General features: G+C 46.7%; 5 non-coding genes across 5 annotated transcripts; 2 read left to right on the top strand and 3 right to left on the bottom strand.

Moving 5' to 3' along the window:
- Positions 1-11,208: 11,208 nt before the first annotated feature.
- TRNAP-AGG (transfer RNA proline (anticodon AGG)) lies at positions 11,209-11,280 on the bottom strand. Its single transcript has one exon. It is a non-coding gene; the product is annotated as a tRNA-Pro (tRNA).
- Positions 11,281-12,120: 840 nt separating this feature from the next.
- Positions 12,121-12,202, top strand: TRNAL-AAG (transfer RNA leucine (anticodon AAG)). The gene has a single exon. It is a non-coding gene; the product is annotated as a tRNA-Leu (tRNA).
- Positions 12,203-14,326: 2,124 nt separating this feature from the next.
- On the bottom strand, positions 14,327-14,398 carry TRNAP-AGG (transfer RNA proline (anticodon AGG)). The gene has a single exon. It is a non-coding gene; the product is annotated as a tRNA-Pro (tRNA).
- Positions 14,399-14,730: 332 nt separating this feature from the next.
- On the bottom strand, positions 14,731-14,803 carry TRNAT-UGU (transfer RNA threonine (anticodon UGU)). Its single transcript has one exon. It is a non-coding gene; the product is annotated as a tRNA-Thr (tRNA).
- A 7,508-nt stretch (positions 14,804-22,311) lies between these two features.
- TRNAL-UAG (transfer RNA leucine (anticodon UAG)) lies at positions 22,312-22,393 on the top strand. Its single transcript has one exon. It is a non-coding gene; the product is annotated as a tRNA-Leu (tRNA).
- The last annotated feature ends 1,407 nt before the right edge of the window (positions 22,394-23,800 follow it).

Genomic DNA, 23,800 nt, shown 5'->3' with positions numbered 1-23,800 from the left:
TGACCAAATGAAGACCCTTCCTCATCATCCAGTCGCTTAAAAAAAATCAGTGAAGTACTGTAAGTAAATATTTTGCTACCTAGTGGGTATGAATCTTACTCTACAAACATGGGCAAGAAATTTACATTTCTTAATTGCTTCTATGTCAAATTGAAATTAATTCTAAGTCTTCTATCCTACTAAGCTGGGGAGAAATTCAACTTATGCCATTATTAAGTTTCCTTTTCCTCCCTAGCTAGGGGTCCGGAGAATCTGGAAGGCATACTGTTCTTGCGGCTTCTCACTATGGGCCCTGACTGGCCAACAGCATCAACCAAGGGAAAAACATTCTTATTAGTTTCCCTTATATAGACTCTATGTACAGAAACTTTAGAAGAATACTTTCAAATGACCTAATTTATTATAATTAGCATATTTATTGTTAGAATATATCTTTTGATCCTAAAAGCTCTTAATAGGAAGAGACCTCACCTTCCTCCAAGTATCTTTCTTAATATCCTTTATTATTTTTGTTGGCTTTTGTACAAATTCCCAGGCTATCCATATATTCTAATACACAACTGGTTTTGAAAAACAAAAAAAAGCAAACCTAAAGAGGTTATTAGCTCCCCAGTGGCAGCTAATGACAGAAAACACGAAGCGACAGTAGTCTGAACGAGAAGGAAATTTATTTCTCATGCAAAAGAGAGCCCGGAGTAGTTAGTCCTGGATTGGCGAGGTGCTCCAAGGTGCTGGACTTCAGTCCCAGCGCCTGGCTTTTCTGTCCCAGGGCAGACGGCTGCGCTAGCTCTAGCTGTCATGTCGGCATCCCACCACCAGGGGGAAGCAAGGCACCAAAGGGGCATGGCACTGCCTTCTAGGGACACACCCCCCAGTTTCCCACACCATCTCCCATTACGTCTCATTGGCAATAACCTGGCCACCCGGTCACATCCAACCGCAAGGGGCAGTGGCAAACGATGGGTGTATTCTGGGTGAGCATGTGCCTGGCTCAAATTCTGGTGTTCTATGACTAAGGAGGAAGGGGAGAATAAACAGTGGGGGACAACTAGCGGCACTTTGCCTACTTGCCTTCAGGCAAACACGGTTCTGGAAAATGTTAATGAGTGCGCTTCAAGGAAAAAAAGTGTCCTGATCATAAGTTTCAGAAGCATTGTTTATTAAGATTCCTTCCCTTGGAGAATCACGAGATTCACAAAGCATGAGATTCTGAGAGGCTGGACTAATTTCATTTTATTCAGAATTTTACAAACTGATTTGAGCATGGAGCTTCATTTGACTATTAACTGGTTAACACTATTAACATCCAAAGGAACAGAGTTCCATGGAACATCAGTTTGTGAAATGATGCAAGGGACTAGGGGCCACAGATGGCATCTGAGTGGGAACCCAGGAAACAATAAACAAAGGGAACCTAACTTAAATAGTCCCAATTTGTTAGATTTGGGGGATTGTCCTTCCTTTAATATTCATATAAAAATAATCCAAGAGCACCTGGGTGGCTCAGTTGATTAAGCGTCCAACTCTTGATTTCTGCTCAGGTCATGATCTCGGGGTTGTGAGATCGAGTCCTGTGTTGGGCTCTGCGCTGGGCGTGGAGCATGCTTGAGGTTCTCTCTCTCTCTCACTCTGCCCCTCCCCCCTCTAAAAAAAAAAGAAAAATCCAACCGCATCCCTCACTGCTACTAGAATTTTAGTTCCCTTCCCAAAATGTTTTAGAAGCTCTCTGAGGAGTACTTTTTAAATTTCTTGTCCAAAACGGATCTTCCAGACTTCCTTGCTATTCATCCCTGGCTTCTCATAAGTGCTTCTCCCCGTGGGGCTTCAGCCTCTGGCCTGCTTCACCCTCCTCCCAAAGCCTGGATACAGGCCCGCCCTATGTTCTCTAACACAAGGATATAGGGTTGAGAGAAAAATCTTAACACTAACTCGCATGGACTACTTCCAGCAACCATCAGCAGACCTTCACTAGAACTCCCTTTGAATGTCCCTTTCCTAGGTCATTCCGATATGGGGTTTTCTTAGTCCCTTTATTACCCCTGGTTTATATCTCCTTTTCCTCAAGTCCTGGGGCTCACGCCCCCTATAGTGGTGACCACAGAATTTCCGTGGAGGATGCAGGAGACAGTGATCGTGCCACAAGGAGGCGCTAGCGGCACTCTTCTTGAAGATGCATTTTCTGAGTGCTTCTCCAAAAGCTGAGGAAGCATGACTTGCCCCTATCATAGAATGGGAAAGGACAGTCGTTGCAGAGTGTATTGGGGGAGGGTTAATGACCTCATCACCGGCCCTTAACCACTCCTTGGCCTGCCACTGCCTGGCTCTCACAGATTAAAAAAATACATATGTATATATGTAGTGGAGGGAGATGGCTTCTAAGTGAAATGCATCAGAGTTTCTTGGCTTCTAATTAAAAATACAGAAACCTGGGCCTTACCCCAGACCTACTGAATCAAAGTCTCTGGAGATGAGGCCCTGGAATCTGCATTTGTAATCAGTAGGCCGTCTCTGGTGATTATAATGCACGCGGATGTTTAAGGGTCACCACAATAGATGAGCTCCGAATTGGTAAACAGCATAATTTCTAAGGAGTTTCACCCATCCCACAATAAAACTGACTTTTACATTATAATATGGAATACTCAGTACCCAGACAAAGGGTATGCACTTGCCTCATGTCACATGACTAAAGCAGCTCCTTGGAGTATCTCCCTCCCTGGACAGTGGGAGGACCTGCCCCCAAACGAACCTTGGAGGAGGGAGGATTGGTCTGTATTCCTTAGTTGTGGTGCTCAATTACCTGTGCTCTTTCAGCAAGTCTGAAAGTCATTTCATAGGGGATCATTGAGGTGAACTGGGGTGGTGTGGGTCCACCAGGGAGGGAGGTTCCAGGGCCAGGCAGGAGCGAGGGAGAAGTGCCAATGTGCGTGTGGGTTGGCAGCAGGGCCAGGTGGGGGGGTGGGGGCTGGCAGTGAGGAGCCGGGAAGCTGGGAATGGCTTGCATTGAGGAAGGTCACTTAGGGCAGAAGGGGCTCTCCTCCCCCACCATTCGTGCCCAATTCTCTATCACCCAGCTGCCACCTTCTAGCCCCTCCCTGAAGGTTAAAAGGTTGGAAGTACTTCTAAATTGGGATCTGATTTCTTTCCTCCCTATTCATTTCCAATAAGGAGCCCTCCCAAACCATTTTCGCCTCCTGCCCTGGTGTGGAGAACAGTCAGAGGATAGCTTCCTTGCTTGTTTTTTGCTTTCTTTTTTTTTTTTTTTTTAAGATTTTATCCACTTATTTGAGAGAGAGAGAGAGGGTGCATGAGCGATGGGGAGGGGCAGAGGTAGAAAAAGAGAAGCAGACTCTTGCTTAGCAGGAAGCCTGATGCAAAGCTCGATCCCAGGACCCAGAGATCATGACCTTAGCTGAAGAACGCAGACCCCAAACGACTGAGCCACCCAGGTGCCCCGGTTTCTTTCTTCCTTTTCTTTCTTTCTTTCTTTCTTTCTCTCTTTTTCTTTCTTTCTTTCTTTCTTTCTTTCTTTCTTTCTTTCTTTCTTTCCTTCTTTCTTCTTTTCTTTTCTTTTCTTTTCTTTTCTTTTCTTTTCTTTTCTTTTCTCTTTCCTTTCCTTTTCTTTTCTTTTCTTTTCTTTTTCTTTCTTTCTTTCAAGATTTTATGTATTTATTAGGGGGGTGGGGAGGGGCAGAGGAAGAGGGAGAGAATCTCAAGCAGACTTTGCACCAATCCTGGAGCTGGACAAGGGGCTCAATCTCATGACCCTGAGATCATGACCTCAGCTGAAGCCAAGAGTCAGTGAATGAGTGAGTTAACCAATGCTTAACTAACTGAGCCACCCAGGCATTCCGATAGGTTTCTTTCTAATCTTGAAAGTGGGCCTCACCTGTGAGGAAATCTATGCTGGCTCCCACAAACTCTCAGGCAGCCAAAGTAAGCCCCTGTATCAGGAAATATCTCTAAGTGCAGTGCAAAGGGCATGGGACCTTACCAACTCCTCCAGGAATCTTTCTTTAAATTAACCCACCTCCATCTCCTCCTTGAGTCTCCTTGAGAAACCCTTCTGCAGGATTCCTGTACGAAATTTAGGCTTAGTGATTGCTGTGTGGGGCTGCAAAAGGTTTATTTGGACTTCTTTCCCACGTGCTGTGGGCTTCTGGAGATTCAGAACAATGAACCTGTTCTCTCTAGCACGCTGCCCGGTACTTCACAGGTGATCAAAAAGTGTTTGCAGAGTGGGTGTGTGAAAGAAAACTCCTAAGATGGAGTCAGACAGGTGAAGGGGCTGGAAAATGGAGCCCGGAACCATTGGGGAAGGAAGCCTGAAGTGTGTCTTCACTCAAGTGGAACCCGAACCTCAGGCCCTGTGCAAACAACATCCTGGAAAACAGCCACACGCCTTGGCCACAAGGCCACAAACACTCTTTTGCAACCATTGCCTGTGATTCTTGAGTCACATTCTAATAGCTCAGCATTTGCAGCTAGCTCCAATCACATTTCATGAAAAACAACTCCTGTAAATTCTCTCTTTCCTCTTTAAATACCCTAACCTCCGGGTGCCTGGATGGCTCAGTCGTTAAGCGTCTGCCTTCAGCTCAGGTCATGATCCCAGGGTCCTGGGATGGAGCCCCGCATCGGGCTCCCTGCTTGGCGGGAGGCCTGCTTCTCCCTCTCCCTCTCCCCCTGCTTGTGTTCCCTCTCTCACTGTGTCTCTGTCAAATAAATAAAAACTTTAAAAAAAAATAAATAAATACCCTAATCTCCTTTGTCTCTGCAGAGCACACTTTTGGTCCACTCGGTGCCTTCCAGATGGCCATCCCTAAGACCCTAAATAAACATACATTTATTCCGCAGCTTGCGGTTCTGTCTGGTGTTGATCAACAGATGAAAAAGTGAAAGACTTGGGGTCCTCTTCTTCCTCTGTCACAAACTAGCTGTGTGATCTTGGGAAAGTGTGTCACCTCTGAGTCTGAGTTCTCATTTCTCAAGTAGAGGTAGGAGAAAAGAATAAAGGAAGAATTTGACTCCATAAGGTTCCCTTTCTGCTGTCACAAAGTGAGTTTCTGAGCTAAATTTATTTATTTATTTTAAAGATTTTATTTATTTATTTGACAGAGAGAGACACAGTGAGAGAGGGAACACAGGCAGGGGGAGTGGGAGAGGGAGAAGCAGGCCTCCCGCGGAGCAGGGAGCCCGATCCCAGGACCCTGGGATCATGACCTGAGCCGAAGGCAGATGCTTAATGACTGAGCCACCCAGGCGCCCTGAGCTAAATTTAAATGACCCCGATGGCTATTCTCTTCAGTGACAGTTTTCTGGCTACAACTTCTATTCCCCCCCCCCCACACACAGAGGGAGTAGAGATGTGGTCTCCACCTCTCAGCCTGGAGTTAGGGTGAGCAGTGGGGAAATGGGGGGCTGGCTCCTGGCCACCAGGCCCAGAAGTGGGGAGGTGGAGCTCTGATTCAGGAATATGGTAGACATGGAGTAACCCTGTGAAATGGCTTAGGAAATTGACATTTTGCTCAAAGGGACACACACCTGCCCAAATCAAGAACACTTATTATTACCCAAAAGGGGGGGCATGAAGCATGAAGCAGCCCTATTCTTGAGGTTTTCATTGGCTACCTTTGGCAACTGCAGAGCAGTTCCCTAGACAAGCTGTTACCCACAGGATTCAGGAGATACCTTTCTAAGACCCTGGGCCACTTGCCAACTGCCCTCCCACTGGCCTTGTCCAGGTGAGAGCATCAGACTAGAGCTGGTGTGTGTCCAAGAACAAGCTGCTCCTGACTTGGGCAGGCCGTGTTCAGAATCAGATCAGAGGCTCTCAATCTGAGCCTCGCAGTGAAAAGCCCCAAGTTGTGAACAGGGGAGATCCTGTTCTCCCTTGGGGTCAAAGGAAGCCTTTTTTGTTGTGTTTTGTAACTTTATGTGTATCTCTGAAATGACTGCCACCTGGCCATGGCCCAGGAGAGGTCAGCCTGAAGGTGAGGTTGCCTAAGCCTGTCTTTCTTTCTTTTCTTTTTCTTTTTTAAATTTTATTTAATTTTATTATGTTAGTCACCATACATTACATCATCAGTTTTTGATATAGTGTTCCCTCTAAGCCTGTCTTTCCAACAGCTACTTGGTAGGCCCCCTGTCCATTCAGATTTCCACTTCTGAGAATGCTTTGATCTTAGCATATCTGGCTTCTCATGTGTGTCCCCAGGCCAAGCCCTCCAGCAGCTTCCTTTGAAGGCTCACTGAGGAAGGACCATTAACCCAGCCTTCCCCAGAGCACCTCCAAGGACAGTCAGATCTTTCATACACTCCCCGGCTCTGCTCTCCTCTCCAGGCCAGTTCCATCTCCCCTGAAAATCAGATAAGATTCCCTGAAAGAAGAGGAATGATTGTCCCCTGACCCCACATAATCATTGAGGCCCTAAAGAATCAGGTTCATTTAAAAACACAAACAAACCAGCTCCCTTCTCAATCTCAGCCTCACAGTGCAAAGCCCCAAGTTGTGAACAGGGCCTGGGAGCCCGAAAGCTAGGTTCCTGTCTTGACACTGGCTCCGCCACTAACTAGCTCTGTGGCCCTGAGCTTAATTCCATGGTTCTCACCGACCTCCTCTAATAGTGGCTGGGAACTGGAATGCGTGAGGTGAAAGCAGCTGATCATTTTAGAATTGGTAAAAGCCATCCAGCCATAACATTTCCTGATGCAGGACTCTGTGCTTTGTAGAAGCTGAAACGGGGCTCCCCCATGGCTTTTTGTCAACCTTATTATACCACAGTAATCTTTTTAAAACACACATCTAGTTCTGGGCCTGTGGTGTGCACCCCCATCCCCACCAAAAATGTGTCAATGGCTTTTCGTAAGTATTAAAATAATGACCACCGTCCTGACCTCTGCCTACCAGACCTTGTATAGAGAGTCTCACCTCAAACCACTCTCTCTATCCCTCCATACACTCCTCCTTCCAGTTCCCTAAACTCACCAAGCTTCCTTCCAACTCAGGGTTCTTTCTTATTGTTATTATTATTTTATTTTTTATTTATTTTTTCATTCGAGACACAGAGATACAGAGAGAGAGAGAGAATATGAGCAGGGGGAGAAGCAGAGGGAGGGGGAGAAGCAGGCCCCCCACTGAGCAGGGAGCCCCATGCGGGGCTAGATCCCAGGACCCTGGGATCATGACCTGAGCCAAAGGCGGACGCTTAACCATCTGAGCCACCCAGGCGACCCCTTATTTTTTTTTTTTTTTTAAGATTTCTAATTTATTTATTTGACACGGCGAGAGAGGGAACACAAGCAGGGGGAGTGGGAGAGGGAGAAGCAGGCTTCCCGCCGAGCGGGGTGCCTGATATGGGGCTCGATCCCAGGACCCTGGGATCATGACCTGAGCCGAAGGCAGATGCTTAACGACTGAGCCACCCAGGCGTCCCCCAGCTCAAGGTTCTTAACATCTAGTTCTCTCATTATAGAATATTCCTGACTCCCCTCCCTGTCCCCATTCTACCTGGTTAAATCCTGTGGGTCCCTCCTTTCCTCAGACAAGTCTTCCCAGAAACCGGAGAGTAAGTGAACAGCCTCTGTTTTGCTTGCATACTACTCTGTATCTTTTCGTTGTGGCCCTTATCACTGGCACAATAAATTTATTATATTTCCTGGTTTCTAAAATTATCTGGTTGTTTCATGAGGGTAGAAACCACATCTGTCTGGTTCCCCACAGTAATCTCTGTTCCAAGCACAGTACCTGGAATATAATAGATGTTTGACAATGTTCGCTCAATAAATGTTTAGTAAATATTGATTGAGTAGAAGAAGGCAAGAGTGAATGACCTAAAAGATTTTGCTCTTCTAATGCTAGCATCAGAAAGCTATTTGTAAAACTCAGTCATCTTTTCTGATACTTTGGGTAGGACCCTGTAGCACCACACAAACATAAGATCAGAAAGATCAATGAAAGGAAGGACAAACGTTGGTTCACCTCTAATTACTATTCAAGCCTCAAATCTAAGATTCTCTCTCTGAACAACTCACTTCAGCTGTTAAAGACCAACTCCAGAGTTTTGCTAGCAGTCCTGGCTCAATCTTCTGATTTCCCTCCAGATCCAAGAGATGCCATCCACCTTAATAAATAATTCAGCTTAGGGGCACCTGGGTGACTCAGTTGGTTAGGTCCAACTCTTGATCTCAGCTGAGGTCCTGATCTCAGGGTTGTGAATTCAAGTCCCACTTTGGCTGCACCCCGTGTGGAGCCTACTTAAAAAAAATAGTTCAGCTTAACTGCATGAGCACCATCTCCCGGGATGATAACACAGGTCTCTTCCCTATAAGTTCCGCCTTCATATCATGCACACAGAAGGATCAGCAAAAAGTACTGGGGTCCCCAGAAATTAGCTTTAATCTACTGTCTCTCCTTTAAGACCCCTACAAAGAAGACCCATGACAGTACCTGTTATGACCACAAGGGGACAGGCAGATTCCAGCTTGCATTCATAGCTCCAGAGAGCAGACACTGCCTGTCCGTGCATGTTTTGTGACCAGCAGAGGTTCTCACCCTCTGTTCCATAAATCCTCCTAGCATGCCAGCAATATTTCCTTAGGACTCATATTCATAGTGATCCCTCATCACAAATGATGGTCAAATGAGGTTGGTGAAGTCCCATTGGTTGTACAACTCCTTCCCTAACCTTAGTTTGCCTCTTCCTCTCTCGTGTTCCTATTGTGGACTTTTGTTCTTCATCTAATCAAATCAAGTATTTGATTTGACACCTTACAGTGTAACCCCCAAATACCATTTGGTTCAGAATTGGCTGAAAGTGATCAAAGCCTAAAGCAGCCCTGTATTTAAGCCGCTCTGCCTGGAGCAGGTTTGCACCAGGAAATCAATGGCACTGGTACCCACTTCACAGCTCCCCAGAGTCTATTTTGTGCCTTCCTGTATGTCCAGCTGGAAGAGCCTTTCAAGGCTTCTTTAAAACATTGATAGGGCATACTGTGGCCCAAAAGGAGAGCTGCCACAGAATATATTCCAGGCATGCCCCCACCCTCAGCCTTTCCCAAAGATGGAACATTCCCCCCACTGCAGGAGCCCTCTCTCCATTCAAGCCCCCAGTACCTCCCTGCTCCTACCTCCTCCGGTGCCACAGGATCAGGCGTTCCTTACCAGCCTGTATAACTTTGTGATTTAAAACAATTCACACAATGCATTAACCAAATATTTATCAAGTATCAGGTGCTAACAACCGTTTCAGCCTCTGAGACGTCAGCAGTAAAAAACCCTATTCTCATGGAGCTGCCGTTCTGGCGGTGGGAGAGGGAGAATTAAGAAAAGCAACAACAGCAGCAGCCAAAGTCAGGTGGCGGTATGTGAAAGGGAACTTAGGGAAAGGCAGACAGAGAGCAAAGAGGTGGGTGCTATCTCATGTGGGTGGTCAGAGAAGTCCTCTCTGGTAGGTAATAACATCTGTGCAGGGGTCTTAAAAGCAATGAACTGAGCCATGCAGGCAGGAGGGAGATAAGGCTCAAGACAGAGAGAAGGGCATGTGCAAAGGCCCTGAGGTGGGAATTTCTGAGGCACACTAGGGGCTAATGTCGTTGGAATGCTGCCACCTGGAAGGAGTAAGCTGTAGGAGATGAGGTCAGTGAAGTGAGGGGAGTCCAAGAAGCGGCAAAATCACGTAGAGATTTTTTAAGCCATGACAAGGAGCTTTGATTTTATGCTGAATGAAATGAAGATGCACAGAGGGTTTTAGGCAGAGCAGTGACCAGCTCTGACCTAGGTTTCAACGAGATTGTTCTGTTGAGAATGGCCTGAAGGGGCACAAGGGCCAGCCAGAGACCTGAAAGGGGCCACTGCAATAGCACAGGTGACAGTTGGTGACAGCTTAAGCTACGGCGGGGGTGGCGCAGGTGATAAGTGTTTAGATTCTGGAAAGATTCTAACTGTACAGCCAACATCGTATGGTAAAGGATTGAATGTGGGTTGTGAGAGAGGGCTAATGGATGATTCCAAGATTATTTTGCAGTTCCTCCAAATATTGAAGAGGTACCAGAAGTTAAATACTCAACAGCATAGCTAAGAGTGAGGTGAAAAATACCTGTGGTTTCTAGCTCTCATTTGTCAGGTGAGTCAGGGCACATCTAACTGAAATAGGAGGATGTGAGCACTGAATACCCGGCAGTTAGGGAGTGGGGGGAAGGCGTGATGCTAGGGTCTAGTCCTTTCTAGAAGGACTGAAAGCCAGGCACATTTCCACTGGTCCCCCCTCAAACCAAGCATGCTGACCCACTGGGCCGCCTCTTTTCTTTTGGAGTTTCCTGCTCTTAGCACTCTGTTTCTGTGGCCTGGAAAAGAAAGGAGGGTCACAGAGAAACTAAGTTTGGCACATGGTTACACCCAGAACTAAACTTATCCAGATGAAGTCCCAGCTGGAAGGGGGTGATTCTGAGGAGGGTGGATGGGATGCAGGATACCTAGAGTTACTGGGGTCCTGGGCACAGTGTCCAGCTGTGGCCTGGAGAGCAACTGTGTGGCAGCTGTAGCTCCCAGACCAACCCTAATTATAGCTGGGGAGCTTTTAATAAATAACCATGCCAAGGGCCTATCCTCACAAAATCCAATTTAATTGGTTTGGGGTTGGATCCCAAACCAGTGAATGATTAAAAAGCTCCACAGGTGAGTCTAATAGGGTGGCAGGCCTGAGCATCCTGGTTAGAAGTTCATCCCGCGGTGCTACAGCACCTGAGACTCCCCGACGCCCACAGGCACAAGGTCCTCGGAATGTTAGGCCTGAAGGAGTGAGGGAGCCCAGGTTTTATGTGACAAGACATCTTGCCGCATTTGCTGACCCTCGGAGGTCCTAGCACCCAAAGAAGGGCCCCCATGATTGCAGTGGAGGAAAACTGAGGGTTATGCAAAATTATTGATATAAAACACCCCTCACCCAGTCCCGAATGAATGATTTTTGGATAACAAAAAAAGCTGAAGAGAAATGATGGTCGATTTTAGAAATAGTGATTTTGTAAAAGAAATGCTATATAAGTTATATGTAAAAGCATCTGGTATTCATCCTGATTTAGTAATACCAAGAGCACTTGTCTGAAGATTAAGTATATAAATCTGAACTAGTGGAGCATACGCTGGTGTCCATTCAGTAACATTACACAAGGTACTCCCTGAAGTCTGATGGTGACAAGAGGAGAAAAACAGGGCTCGTCCGGGATTTGAACCCGGGACCTCTCGCACCCTAAGCGAGAATCATACCCCTAGACCAACGAGCCGCACGTGAGTATTTCTACATTTCCAAAGTTTAGTAAGGAAAATTTTAGCCACGTCCACAGTTGGCTGGAAAGTCTCCTTTTTGCAACTGTGGGCATAGAGTGACGTCTAGTGGATGAACCAATCACTGCAGGCTCCCTCGCCCCAATTCCGGAAGGCGGTGCCCCTAGACTACAGATCTGTTTCAGGAAACACCCCGCATCAACGAGAATAATTCCCGCACGTTTTCGCTTGGGAGGGAGCCAGAGATGCTGCGGGAGTGGTGGGAGGCCCTCGCCTCAGGGATGGTCACGGGCTGCGGGGCGGCCCCGGGGGCGTGCGGAGGGGAGCACGCGCCTCGCCGGGGGGGGGGCGCGTGGAGCCTCCCGCTCCTCCCGGCCTCGGCACCCTGCTGACGGCTCCCGGGCTCGGCCAGCCTCGGGCGTCTCTGGCCCGGCCTTAGGCTCCACGGGACGCGCCTTCCGGGCGTCTCCGGCCGGCCCCGGACTCGGCATCGGTGGCGGAGCGACAGCTCCCGCCGCGTGACGCCCTCCGTGGGGGGGCCCGCGAGACCGGAGAGGGCCCCGACTCTCCCGGGGGACCCGCCTGTGCCCGGCCTCGGGCAGGCGCTCCGAACACCTAGACCTCGCGGAGGTTATCCTGTCTCGGGACGGGCCGAGCGGTACGGCTCTTTCCACCAATCTCAAATACTGCGCCGTGAAAGAAGAAAGCCAAACAAACCAGGAAGGAATGCAAAAAAAGAAGAACCCGGGCAAACTGCAAACAGGTGAACCATGGAGTGGAGGGCGGGAGCGGGGAAGAGGTAAAGGGTAGAGAATGTGTCTCGGCGTTTACGGTCGTCAGGTAGCGTGGCCGAGCGGTCTAAGGCGCTGGATTAAGGCTCCAGTCTCTTCGGGGGCGTGGGTTCGAATCCCACCGCTGCCAACTGGTGTTTTTTTTTGAAACAGTTTGTGACAGCGATGATTGCCTTGGTGTAGCCACGTTAGAGCAGTGAATCTCTTCGCTTCCTTTCGCGCGCCCAACCGCTTTCTCTAGTTGGTGGGATTCTGGGTGTGCACTGTTTTGCAACTTCTCATATTTTTTAGCCTTTCAAATCTCAGAGTTCTTATTAAAGACCATAATACCATCGCAAGGTTATAATGATGCCTTTGAACCCATGGTTTCCCAGAGGTAAAGTACTAGTCCTTTAATATCATCAACCTATAACCTTTGCTTTGCCTTTCTTCACTCAACCGAAGAGCAAAGTTGGATCTCTTGTTTTGTTATTGACACTCTTCAACCGTTGAGGAGTACAGAAAAGATGAATAAAACATAATGCCTGCGCACAAGGGAAGCCCACTGACCAAACTGGAAGAGTAAGCCATACCATCGCAAAAGACATCATCAAGCAGAAGAGAAATGCCCTCTAAGGAAGGCAATGCAGTGATGTGGGGAGGATGCTGAGGGGCCAGCTCTGCACTTAGAAAACCAGAGCTGCAGTTCTCACATTACTAGCTGTGTGGCCTTAGGCAGGTGGCTTATGTTCTCTGTGCCTCAGCTTCCTGACATGTAAAGTGGAGATTATTACACTGTGTACCTCATGGAAAGTTCATGAAAATTAGTTCATACACGTAAGGTGCTTAGCGCAGAGTCTGGTGGTCAAAAAATGTTAAGTGTTTCCATTGCTTAAATACATATTTTGCCACATTTAAGACTACAGGACCTACCCTTTCTTTTCTCCCATCTGGGTTGAAACTCCACTACAGATTAGATGAGAAAAGATCAAACATTGTCTCCAGAAAGCCTCAGGGAGCAAAGAAGTCTATATGAAAGTCTTATTATTTATCAATACAGACATTTGTAATTCTCATGTCTGCAGATAAGCAATTTGGTAGTTTCTGAAAAGAAACCTGGGCCCAAGTGGAGAGATGATCAAGTTAGGCTTTCCATTTTTAATTTAAGCCCATAGCCATTGTTCCTATCCTTTGGGAAGATTTTAATATGAGTCTACAGAAGCCAGAAATAAGTGTTGTTTAATTGTGGCTTCTGGAGGCCAGCAGGTATGTCCAGGAATATGGCAACATTCATTCATTCATTCATTCATTCATTCATTCATTCACACATTAATCACCCACTACATACCATATACAGTGCTAAGTGCTTAGGACACAGCCGCAAACATAATAAAATCTTTGGCCTTCTGGAGCTTAAATCGTAATAGGGGGAAAAGAGAAGAAAAAAAAAGAAACAAACGTAAGTGCTGTAAAGAAAATAATGTAGGGAATAGTGACAATTGGGGGCTATTCTGGAAAGGGTGATCAAGGAAGTTGTCTCTAAAGAGGTGACATTTGAGCATAGGAGGAATTAAAGAGGAAGTTAAACAAATATCTGAGGAAATTATATTCCAAGAAGAGGAAACAGCAAGTGAAAGGTCCAGAACAGGAAACAAGGGCCGTGTATTTGAGAAAGAGTCAGAAGGTCAGTGTAGCCAGAACAGAATGAGTGAGAAGAAGGGAGGGAGGGAGGAAGGAGAAAGGGAGGGAGGGAGGAAGGAGAAAGGGAGGGAGGGAGGGAGGAAGGAAAAGAAAAAAAGAAAGACACTGCTATGTGACCACACCTAAAAATTCTTTTAAAGGCTAACGCATCATGCATTTGTAGAACGGTGACAATGTCAGCATGCATCAGCCCCAGTTCCTTCGCAGGAAAGAAAACAGCTCCGTATATTTGGTACTATATAAAGTTTCCAAGAAATTTCCCATACACTATTTTATGTGACTGACCGAGATCCCTGGAGTCAGGCAGGGGAAGGCAAAGCGCTACCATTCCCATTTCGCGACGGAGGCACTCAGAGGCAGTAGAATGATCTGCTCTCCGACCCGCCCGCCCGTCGGGCCAGGAGAGTGAGGAAGCACTTGGTCAGGCAGAAATCGAAGGCCAGCTCGCGGCTGTGTCTACTTTGCTATTTCACAACAGTCAGGAAGCCTTCCGTTGCAACTTTCTAAAGCAGAGTAGAGAGAACAAAATGCAATGACGGAAATACTGTGAACAAGTGAATCGAGGCAAAAACGTGGGCTCGTCCGGGATTTGAACCCGGGACCTCTCGCACCCTAAGCGAGAATCATACCCCTAGACCAACGAGCCATCCTACAAGCAATTTTTAACTCTGCCTCAAGGCTCGTTCCCGTCGCTAGGCGTTTCCAGAAAAACTGTATTCGAGTGCCTTCTGTCGGAAGGAATGCGTGCTTGTTTACCCAGAAAGCCTAAGCCTCACGCTACAGAAATCCTTTATCAGCTGCCATGGTGGACCCAGAACCCGAGAACAGCAGGGGAAGTAGATCGGGCACTGCCTGAACGTTTCCGCAGGCGCTGCGGAAGACCTGGGATGTTCTGTGGCCTTGGAACCCTCCCTCTGACCGTCCTGCCGGCCTATCCCCTCAGGCGTCTGAAACGAGATTCGGAGAAAAAAGGACTACAGGCCCCAGCGAGATTTGAACTCGCGACCCCTGGTTTACAAGACCAGTGCTCTAACCCCTGAGCTATGGAGCCCTTTCCTTCCGAGTACTTCTCTACCTCTGATCTTATACAAGCATATAGTAAAGCCAGCATCTGGGAAGCATTAAATAGAACTTGTTTGACCCGAGCAAAAATCCAAGATATTCTCCCACAAAATTAGATTTTCTTCATGTTTTGTCAACGCTTCTAAAAGACTCCGTTTTGAGTACAGCCACTACCAGGCTGTCTTGTCGTCTCTCATCTTGATGCTCTCCTGGGACATTGCCTCCTGTGCCTCTGGTGCCCAGAAAGGATGCAGATACAGGAATTCCAGACATTTGGGCACACGGGAGACCCACCTGAGAAATAAGAGGCGCATAGAGAGGGTGTCTGATGGACAGATTACGAACTCCGTTCACTTGCTATTGTGGTAAAATCTGGGGAAGGTGAAAAGAGATTTACCACGGTTTTGTCCTTTCTGAATCCAGAGCCCCAAACCTGAACTTTGTATTTTGGAATTAATGCCTCCCTCACAAAGGTTGAGGGGTAGGATCAAGTAGGGAAAAAGGGTAATGGGGAGAAAGAGTTTAATCCTTCTTTAAAGACATATACAGATTTATATACATCTTTGGTATGAAAATAATATAGTTTTTAAAAAAGGATTTTCACTTTTTGAAAACCTTGTTTATGTAACTAGTAAACAGGAACTAAAAATTGATTAAGAAAGATCTTGTACTTTTTTCTTACTGCAAATACAATCATAGATGAGAACACTGGGGAAAAAAGCGCTCCTTCATGCAACCCCAAGGAGTGAACCAATTCTGTTTAGTAAGATTTAGACTCTCTGCCCACCTGCTCTTGTACCCACTATTTTTTAACGTTTTCATTTGTCCACGATCTTAAAGTTTATAAGAAATCTGTAAGCCTGTGATTCATTGTGTTAGAGTAGGTGGTTAGTTAGGTTCTAACAGAATGCCTGGGAGGTCGGCAAAGATGAAATCATGGCCAGCTGTCAGTCAGAGGCCTGTCCCTGCAGGGGGGCCACCAAACCTCTGGGGCCCAAGATGGTGGAGGCCAAGACAGGAAACCCCTAAGCCAGTTAGAAAGAAAAAGTGGGAAACCCTGCTCCTCACCCCAACTAATGAATATTCCTCCCCCTGGTTTACAACTGCAGGCAGAACACAGAAACCCAAACCCCAGGGACGCAGTGCTCTTCTTGATCTCACTCTTGAGCTCGCCTGCGCACGTATTTCGAGCGCGTGTTTTGCCTGAATAAACTTTCTTGCTTGTGCTGCCCTCTCGCCTGCTGTGTTGCGTGTTTGTCCTTGAATTATTTCCCATAACAAGACCAAGAACCTTCCACAGCTTCTTTGGTTCTGGCTGGGTTGAGGCCCCAGGGCCCTGGGTCTCCACAGTGTAGAGGCTGCTTTCGGGCAGCAGGCTTGAGCAATGGAAATTTGATCGAGGTAAAAGGGTCCCTGATAACCCCTGGCTGAATACAGACAAGCCCATGAGGTGACCCACATCAGAATACCCATAAGCCCTACTGACCAAAGGGCTACTTACAACCAGGCACAGTTATCAAAAAAGGGGAAAGTCCATACATTCCGCATACCTCCTCACCTTCCCCCTTTAAACACAGCTGCCCACTACTCCCTCCTTGCTGTCTGTGTCCTTTGCTCTCCTACCTGCAGCTGTCTTAAGGTGTATTCGAGAAACTTCTATCTCCTTTGTTCTGCTTCAAGTGAATTCTCTCATCTCAGGCACCATTGACTTCCACCATATCATCATCACCCCACATGTGGGGGCCCCCATCCGATAGGGAGAGATACCGCATGCAGTTCACCTGGCAACCACTGTGTCCTTTAATTTTCACTGTCAATATTAAACATGATGCTGCCGAACTTACAAATTTTTAAGGAAGAGAAATCTCTAGATAGGCAAAATCAGGCATTTATGGCAGGGATTTTTGGTTCAGGGATGAGTCATGGAGAGGCCTCACAATGTTGCCCTAAGATAAGATGAACATATCCAACTGTTCAGGGCCAAGATGGTGATAGGATCTTCTGTGGCCTGACAAGGGCTGTTCCTCCCAATGCTCCCATGGTGCTCAAACCTCAGTCTTTCTCTACCCAACAATATCCTCATCTGTAAGAGAACTGCAAGGCTTTGCTCCCACCCCCCCGCCCCCGACAAATAAATAAAATCTTAAAAAAAAAAAAAGGGCTTTGAACTGACTGCTCAGCTCTGGAGAATCCAGAATCGGTTGCTGTAACCCATTTGCCTACACAAAGCATTTTACTACTGGAAAGTTCCAAGGTAATCAGCATGGTCATCCCTTTGGACCTAAAGACAGGTGTCATAATTCTTAAGGAACTGGCAGGGTGCTTGACTTTTTCTCTGGGGCAGGAAAATCAAACCAAAACAAATGTTGACTCATAGGTGGAGTGTTGTGTTGGTGTGTGTAGACACTGAGTGTGTAGTGTAGTGGTTAGAAAACACCTGGGTCAGTTATTTAACCTTGCAGAGAAGAAGGATCCTTGTTTTGGAAATGAGGGCTCATTACTCTCATCACTGTTATTACCATCTTTATTATTGTCCTTTTATTCAGAGACACTGGCCTTACACAAAATTGCTAACCCATCAAAACTGTCCCCCCCAGCAGCTTTCTCCTCCCCTCCCTGCTCGCTGTTTCTCCTCCTCTCTTATTCTCCTGTTGCATTCTTGGCTCCTCTTACCCTTTCCTAGACTCTGTTTCCTCATTCTCATCCTGCCACAACTCAGCAAGCTCACTTCTCTTCCCTGTATGGACTGATTTCTTCCATATAACCATAGACTGCTAGTCACACATCTAAAAGGAATTTAAAATGCTCAAAGGAGCATTCCAGGAGGAGAAGCCAGGGCAATACCCATGGGCATGATGTGTTTTTTTTTGTTTTGTTTTGTCTCTCCTTCACAGAGATCATCTTCAGGGTCAGGTCCTCACTCTTCTCACAGGATAAATAAACTTTTGCGCAATAGACCCTATCTACATAAGGTCTATTTCCTACCCCTGAAGTTTGTCTCAGGACCTTACATCAATCTTTCTCATTCTTCCAGCCATGCAGCTGCCCTCAGCTCACTAGGGTTGGCCTGACTCAGGAGGTTCCAAGAGTACATTCCACTAGCCTGTTCCAGAGAACAACATCCAAAAGGCAAGGTTCAGAGTGCTCTGGCCAGTTAGAAGTTCTTGACTTCTAACTTGACCCCTACTAGTGATCTTAGGATTGTTTTTAATTACTTTTTTCTTTATTTGTCTGTATTTCTTCTATTTTTCCCTCAACTTTTTATTTTGCAAAATTTAAACTCTAGAGTGGAAATAAATGAAGACCAACGAAATGTCAAGCAAAGGCTATTTGTTCAGAGCTTGCTATCCCAAGGAAGTCAGCTGTAGTCACTTGAGTTTTGGCAGAGACTCAAAGGCAGACGGAAAAGTGAGAAAGCTTTACAGTGGAAAAAAAGGAAGGCTTCAGGTGTGCCTTGATTGTAGGCTGTTGGCATGGGGAAGCTGTAGACAGTCTGTCTACAAGCAAGGTGTCCTTTGTGATCGGTTAGGGGTGCATATTTGGCTTTCCCAGGTTGGTCCTAAGTTGGAAGCAAGGAAAGTTTTAGGAAAGCTGTCAGTTACTAATCAAATCTTGGCCACTTGGGACTGATTATTACAGGATTATTGCTTGGCTTCCTGGATTGTTACTAGAGATAGTGGTCTGAGTTCCTATAGGTCTGACTTAAAGATAATAGGCTGGTTTCCTGAGCTGATGAACATTGTAAGGGAAAAATACAAATTAAAAATAAGAGGCTTGATTCTTCCTGTTGAAAATGAGGGAAGTGATTACCCTCCTCTCCTTTTCCTTTGAACATTTACTTTAGAAAACTTGCAAGTATAAACATATCACAGTACTTTGCATTACTGTAATGAATGATGTAATTAACATGTGAGACCATAAAGGAACTAAATATTTAAGTAAGGTCTCAATAAATGCCGAGAGGACTATCTGCTACATTCATTGAAAGGAACATATTATTTGCTAGTATTTAATTTAATTCATTTTATTTAAAGATTTTTATTTATTTATTTGACAGAGAGAGAGGGAACACAAGCAGGGGGTAGTGGAGAGAGAGGCAGGCCTCTCGCTGAGCAGGGAGCCCCACGTGGGGCTCGATCCCAGGACTCTGGGATCATGATCTGAGCTGAAGGCAGACACTTAACGACTGAGCCACCCAGGTGCCCCTAGTATTTAATTTTAGCAAGATATTTACAGCACATGCAAAAGGGGGCCACAGGCCAATACCTGGATGGCTCTCTATTGGAGCTAGGGAAAGAACTTTACATTGCAGTGTAATGCAAGTCTTCTACTGATCCAGAAGGATTCTGGTGGGAATTTTCAAATGCCCTAAAACTGAGAATACAGCATTTGATACACAGATTGGAACATAAAGTACTTCTCAAAATTTTCTAACCTTTGATGAACTGGTTAAGACTCCAATTCAAGAGGCCTGAGGTCCTGCATTTCTAATAAGTTACCAGGAGATGTTGATGCTGCTGGTGCCTGTGGACCACACTATGAGTATCAGGGTCTTGAATTTCCTGCTTGTATATAAATTTCCATCAGCTGGACTATTAGCAAGGTAAAGATAGCAGAAAATTCAAGGTTAAACTCTCCAGCAGTATTGCAGAATGCTAGGGCCTAGAATACTAACATTCTATGCTGAAGAGGGAAGGGATAACCATGTGCCAGACAAACATCGCATTTATCTGTATCAGGCATCTTTCCAAAAGGGTGCTTATCTACTTGCTTCAGATACAGGACAATAAAGTGGGTGGCAAAGTTGGTACCCCACTGGGAAAGCTGAGACACCTGGCTTGTGAGTCTCTGAGCATTTCTTATTTGAACTGTACAGTCCAACATAGGATCCATTTCTTGAGGGGAACAGACCAAGGCTCCTGCCTCCACTGAAGGATCCAGTGAGTTCAAGATAAGCACGAGTCCTCAAGCACTATGCAGTGATTGAATCGGGGAAGCCATGCACACTGGGTAGTAAAGGAACTTTAGTCAGGTACAGGAGAGTGCAGTACTTTCTCTCCTGATTAGAAAGTGCTTTCAGACTTGTCCGTTGGGATGCCAAACATGCAGTGTCCCAGGATCAAAGGGAGCTCTGCTGTAATGACCAGGTTCTTTCCTGTTGACTGGTTCTTTTTATGGCCCTATCAAGAAGGTGACTTCCATCTTATGAGAATCTCTGTTGTTGTTGTTTTAGGTTAAAACATAGTCACCGTGGTTTATTCAAATGTGTATGTGCCCTAACATACACAGACACAAGTATGCCTGTGCAATCACAACTGGAGATCTCATCAAAAGTGTCAATAAAACCTTCCCAAGACCTATCCATAGACTCTGAGTTTCACATCTGGCTGAGTAGGAGGCATAATAGCTCAACTGATATTTTAATTAAAAAATTTTTTTATTATTAGTTTAAGTAGGTTCCATGCCCAGCCTGGGACTTGAACTCACCACCCTGAGATCAAGGGTCTCATGCTGCACCCGCTAAGCCAGCCAGGCCCCCTCCACTGATATTTTAAATATTTGTTCTCTCCCTTCCCATTTCCTCCCCACTTCTTTCAAGAAATAAAAAGCCCCAGGTTTTTTTCTCCCTTTCGGACTGATGCTTCCTTATCTTACTGCGGTAGTTACACATAACTTCTAGGTTCTCTCCAACTTGAGATTAACGCCAGTCTTCCCACATTGGTCTTTCCAAAGTGGCAAAGACTTCTGTATACTGCTGAAGGCAGTTAGCTCACACTCGCTTTTTTCTGTGGATTCTGAAACACAAAGTGAAATTTCTTAGAAGTCGTACCCTTCAGCCAAAAGGGCTGTCTACAGTTATTTGAATCCCTCCGCCTCCAGAGTGTAAGGCGCAGAAGCCACACCTTTGACCATTCCAATAGACTGGATGGTGCCCACTGGCCTTCCTTGCTGACAGCCTCCAAGCCTGCGCTTGGCTCCTGACTCTGGAAGCTTCTGGAAAGAAGAACTTCGTTGGAGCCTAAGGGTGGACACCTATGTCTGCCCAGGTTGCTCAGAGTGCCCATGAACTAGAACTAGAGAGAGGAAAGCAGAAGGCAAAAAGGCGGCACTTAATATGTTGTCTGCAAGGAGGGATCAGGTGCGGTAGGGGTGGAGGTGGCAAGGTGCAGGGAGTTTGGCCCAGCAGGCAGCGGGCCTGACGGGGATGGGGTGCTGATGCGGCGCCCAAGAAGACCCCGCCTCCGACCCGGGTCGGTCCAGGCCCTTTCCTTCGCTGGGCCTTATCCTGGCTCCACTTCCGCGCCTCGGTCTACAGCCACCAGATGCTCCCTGAGCCCTATTTCCAAGCAGCTTTTCTAGACCTTCTTTTCTGTTCGTCACCCCCTCCCGTGGCAGCGAGGACGGGAGCTAGCAGGACCTTCGCCCCGTGAAGAGCCAGTGAAGAACAACTTTTTCTTTCTCCGCGCACCCCCAGCCCCCGACCCTCAGGCCAACAGAACTTGAGGAAAGACCTCAGAGAGCCCTCAGGCAAGGAGAGGCAGGAGACGGGAGACGGGGAGGAGGGGCCTGAAGGGTTTGGAAACTTCAAGAGTTTGGAAACTAGACTCCTGGGAGAATTTCTGGTTCCAGAGACCCAGAAATGGCCAACCAGAAACAGCAAAAAAAGAATATCGATAAGGGAGAATCCAGGGCTTTGAGCCGAGTAGAGTTCATGGACAGGTAGAGATCCCACTTTGGGTTCAGGAGACCGCAGGTATCACTCATGAAACTTTTTCCTAGCTTTCCCTCTGCTCCTTCCAAAAGAAATCGCATGGAGCTAGTGGCGTCTGGACCCAAGGGAAGCCCGGAACCCATACCTTTCTGGGCTGGGGACGCTCCTGGAATGCAACATCCCTTGCAGGGGCGGGGGGGGGGGGCTCACTTTGGTCCCTGTCTAAGGGAAATGGTTCGGGAACTACAGCAGTGCGATGGTTACTGACCAAGAAGGCCGCAACTAGACCCAGTCTCTCCATTCTGACTGAACCTGCAGGACGAGGGGACCAAGGAGTTCCCCTGGAACGCGGTGGCAGGCTGGCCAGATCTGTGAGCGAAAGGGCCCCTCCTGCTGGATCTGAACTCCGACCTCATTCACACTAAGACTCAGCCAGGACCAAGGACTCCAGAGCAAGGAGCTCCTTATTCAGTCTTCTCTAATGACCTGTAATAAGTCGCCCGCAGGATTTTTTTTTTTCTGCGTCTTATTGCCTAGGTTAAAGAAAAGGTAGAAATCTTCCAAGGACATTCACACTGATATTCGGTGACTACCTTGTGGCTCACTTCCCAGGCGTGTGAGAATACGATGATTCCTCCTTTCCTGTGTTTGCTCAGATCCCTAGGGATGAATGAAAACGCTGCGGGGGACCCTACTAACCAAGAAGAAAAAAATTCAAATTTTGAGCACCCACGCTGGGATGGGTAAATAACTTAGAGATGGAAAAAAAGCTTTCTACGGCAAGTGGTAGTGTGGCCGAGCGGTCTAAGGCGCTGGATTTAGGCTCCAGTCTCTTCGGAGGCGTGGGTTCGAATCCCACCGCTGCCATTACTGCCTTTTAATCTACCTGCAAATCCCAAATACTGTTCTTTGTTAGAAGGGAGTTTGAAGAAGACTATGTACCAACGATTTGAAGTTCCTCTTCCCCATTGGAAAGTTTCTAGTGGACACTGATTTCTCTATTAATGCATGTCAAACCCCCTCGGTTTACTGCTTGAGATCCCCCCGCTCTTCTGATACGCCCTCCCAGGCTTAGTATTTGCACTGGACCTTCCTCTTGTCTAGGCTTTTGCACTGCTTTTGGGGTCCCTCAGTCGGGAACGTTTTTGGTCTTCCTCTTCTAAAATCCACACTCACACAGATTCATTCTCATGAGGTGGCTTAGGCATCATCTGGTCAGGAAGACTTCCCAGAAATTGCCCGCCCCCCCCGCCCCCCATCATCCCGCCGCTGACACTCATTTAGGAGCTGCAGCTCTATACTCTGAGAAATAACCTGCACAGACCTGATTTTGGTTTTAATTTCAATTACATTACTTTTGTAATTGAATATGATGAATGAAGGAGAAAGCCAATACTTCCCAGGCTTCAAGCTCTCACTTGAAGAGCTTGATTCAGTGTGCAAAAGAGGAGGGGATACACTCAGGGACTGCTTGGTGGTGTCCTCCTAGAAGGGCTCTTCCACTGCCACTTTTCAGCCATTTACAGCCCCTGTTACTTACAGTCCTACTCCTGGATTTGAGCAGGCAGCTCCCCTGGAGAAAGTAGAGAATTTCCCAGGAGTGTCAAGAGCAATGAGTGAAATAAATGGAGGAGGGAACTAGGACTCTGCAAGAACCAAGGTCCATTTTCCAGAACCACTTTTTATGATTTTCCCCCTCCTCATTCAAAATCCTCTTCCGTGTTCTCCTAGGCCCCCTTCATTTCACTTCGATGACTCCTCTTTGATGTTGCCTTCCTTTTCACCCACCTCTCACCAAGAAAATCTTTGGCACCCGAGGTTTTCACAAAAGAGACCATATTTTTCTCAGAAATGGAGAGATTTCTCTCTTAGCCATGTGAGTATACAGCGACAAGGCAGCTGTCTACAAGCCAAGAAGTGGGGCTTTGGCAGACACCAAATCTGTCGGCACCCGGATCTTGGATTTCCCAGTCTCCAGAACTGTGAGCAATACATTTTTGGTGTAAGCTACAATGATATTTTTGTTTTAGCCGCTGAACTGACCAAGACTAGCAGTTTTAGGTTTACAGCAAAATTGAGTAAGAAAATACAGAGTTCCTACATATCTTCTCTCCTCCCTACCCACCGCACAGCCTCCTTCCCATCAACCTCCTGCACTAGTGAGATACATTTGTTACAGTGAATGAACCAACAATTATATATCATTATCAATTCAAGTCCATAGTTTACATTAGGATCTACCCTTCGTATTAGGCACTCTATGGGCTTTGACAA

This window comes from Eumetopias jubatus, unplaced genomic scaffold, assembly GCF_037043125.1.
Source record: "Eumetopias jubatus isolate StellerSeaLion01/CBP00866 unplaced genomic scaffold, mEumJub1_p1.0 scaffold_7, whole genome shotgun sequence".
NCBI lineage: Eukaryota > Metazoa > Chordata > Mammalia > Carnivora > Otariidae > Eumetopias > Eumetopias jubatus.
Note: the sequence above shows the minus strand (reverse complement) of the source record. Positions and strands in the feature narration are given on the sequence as shown.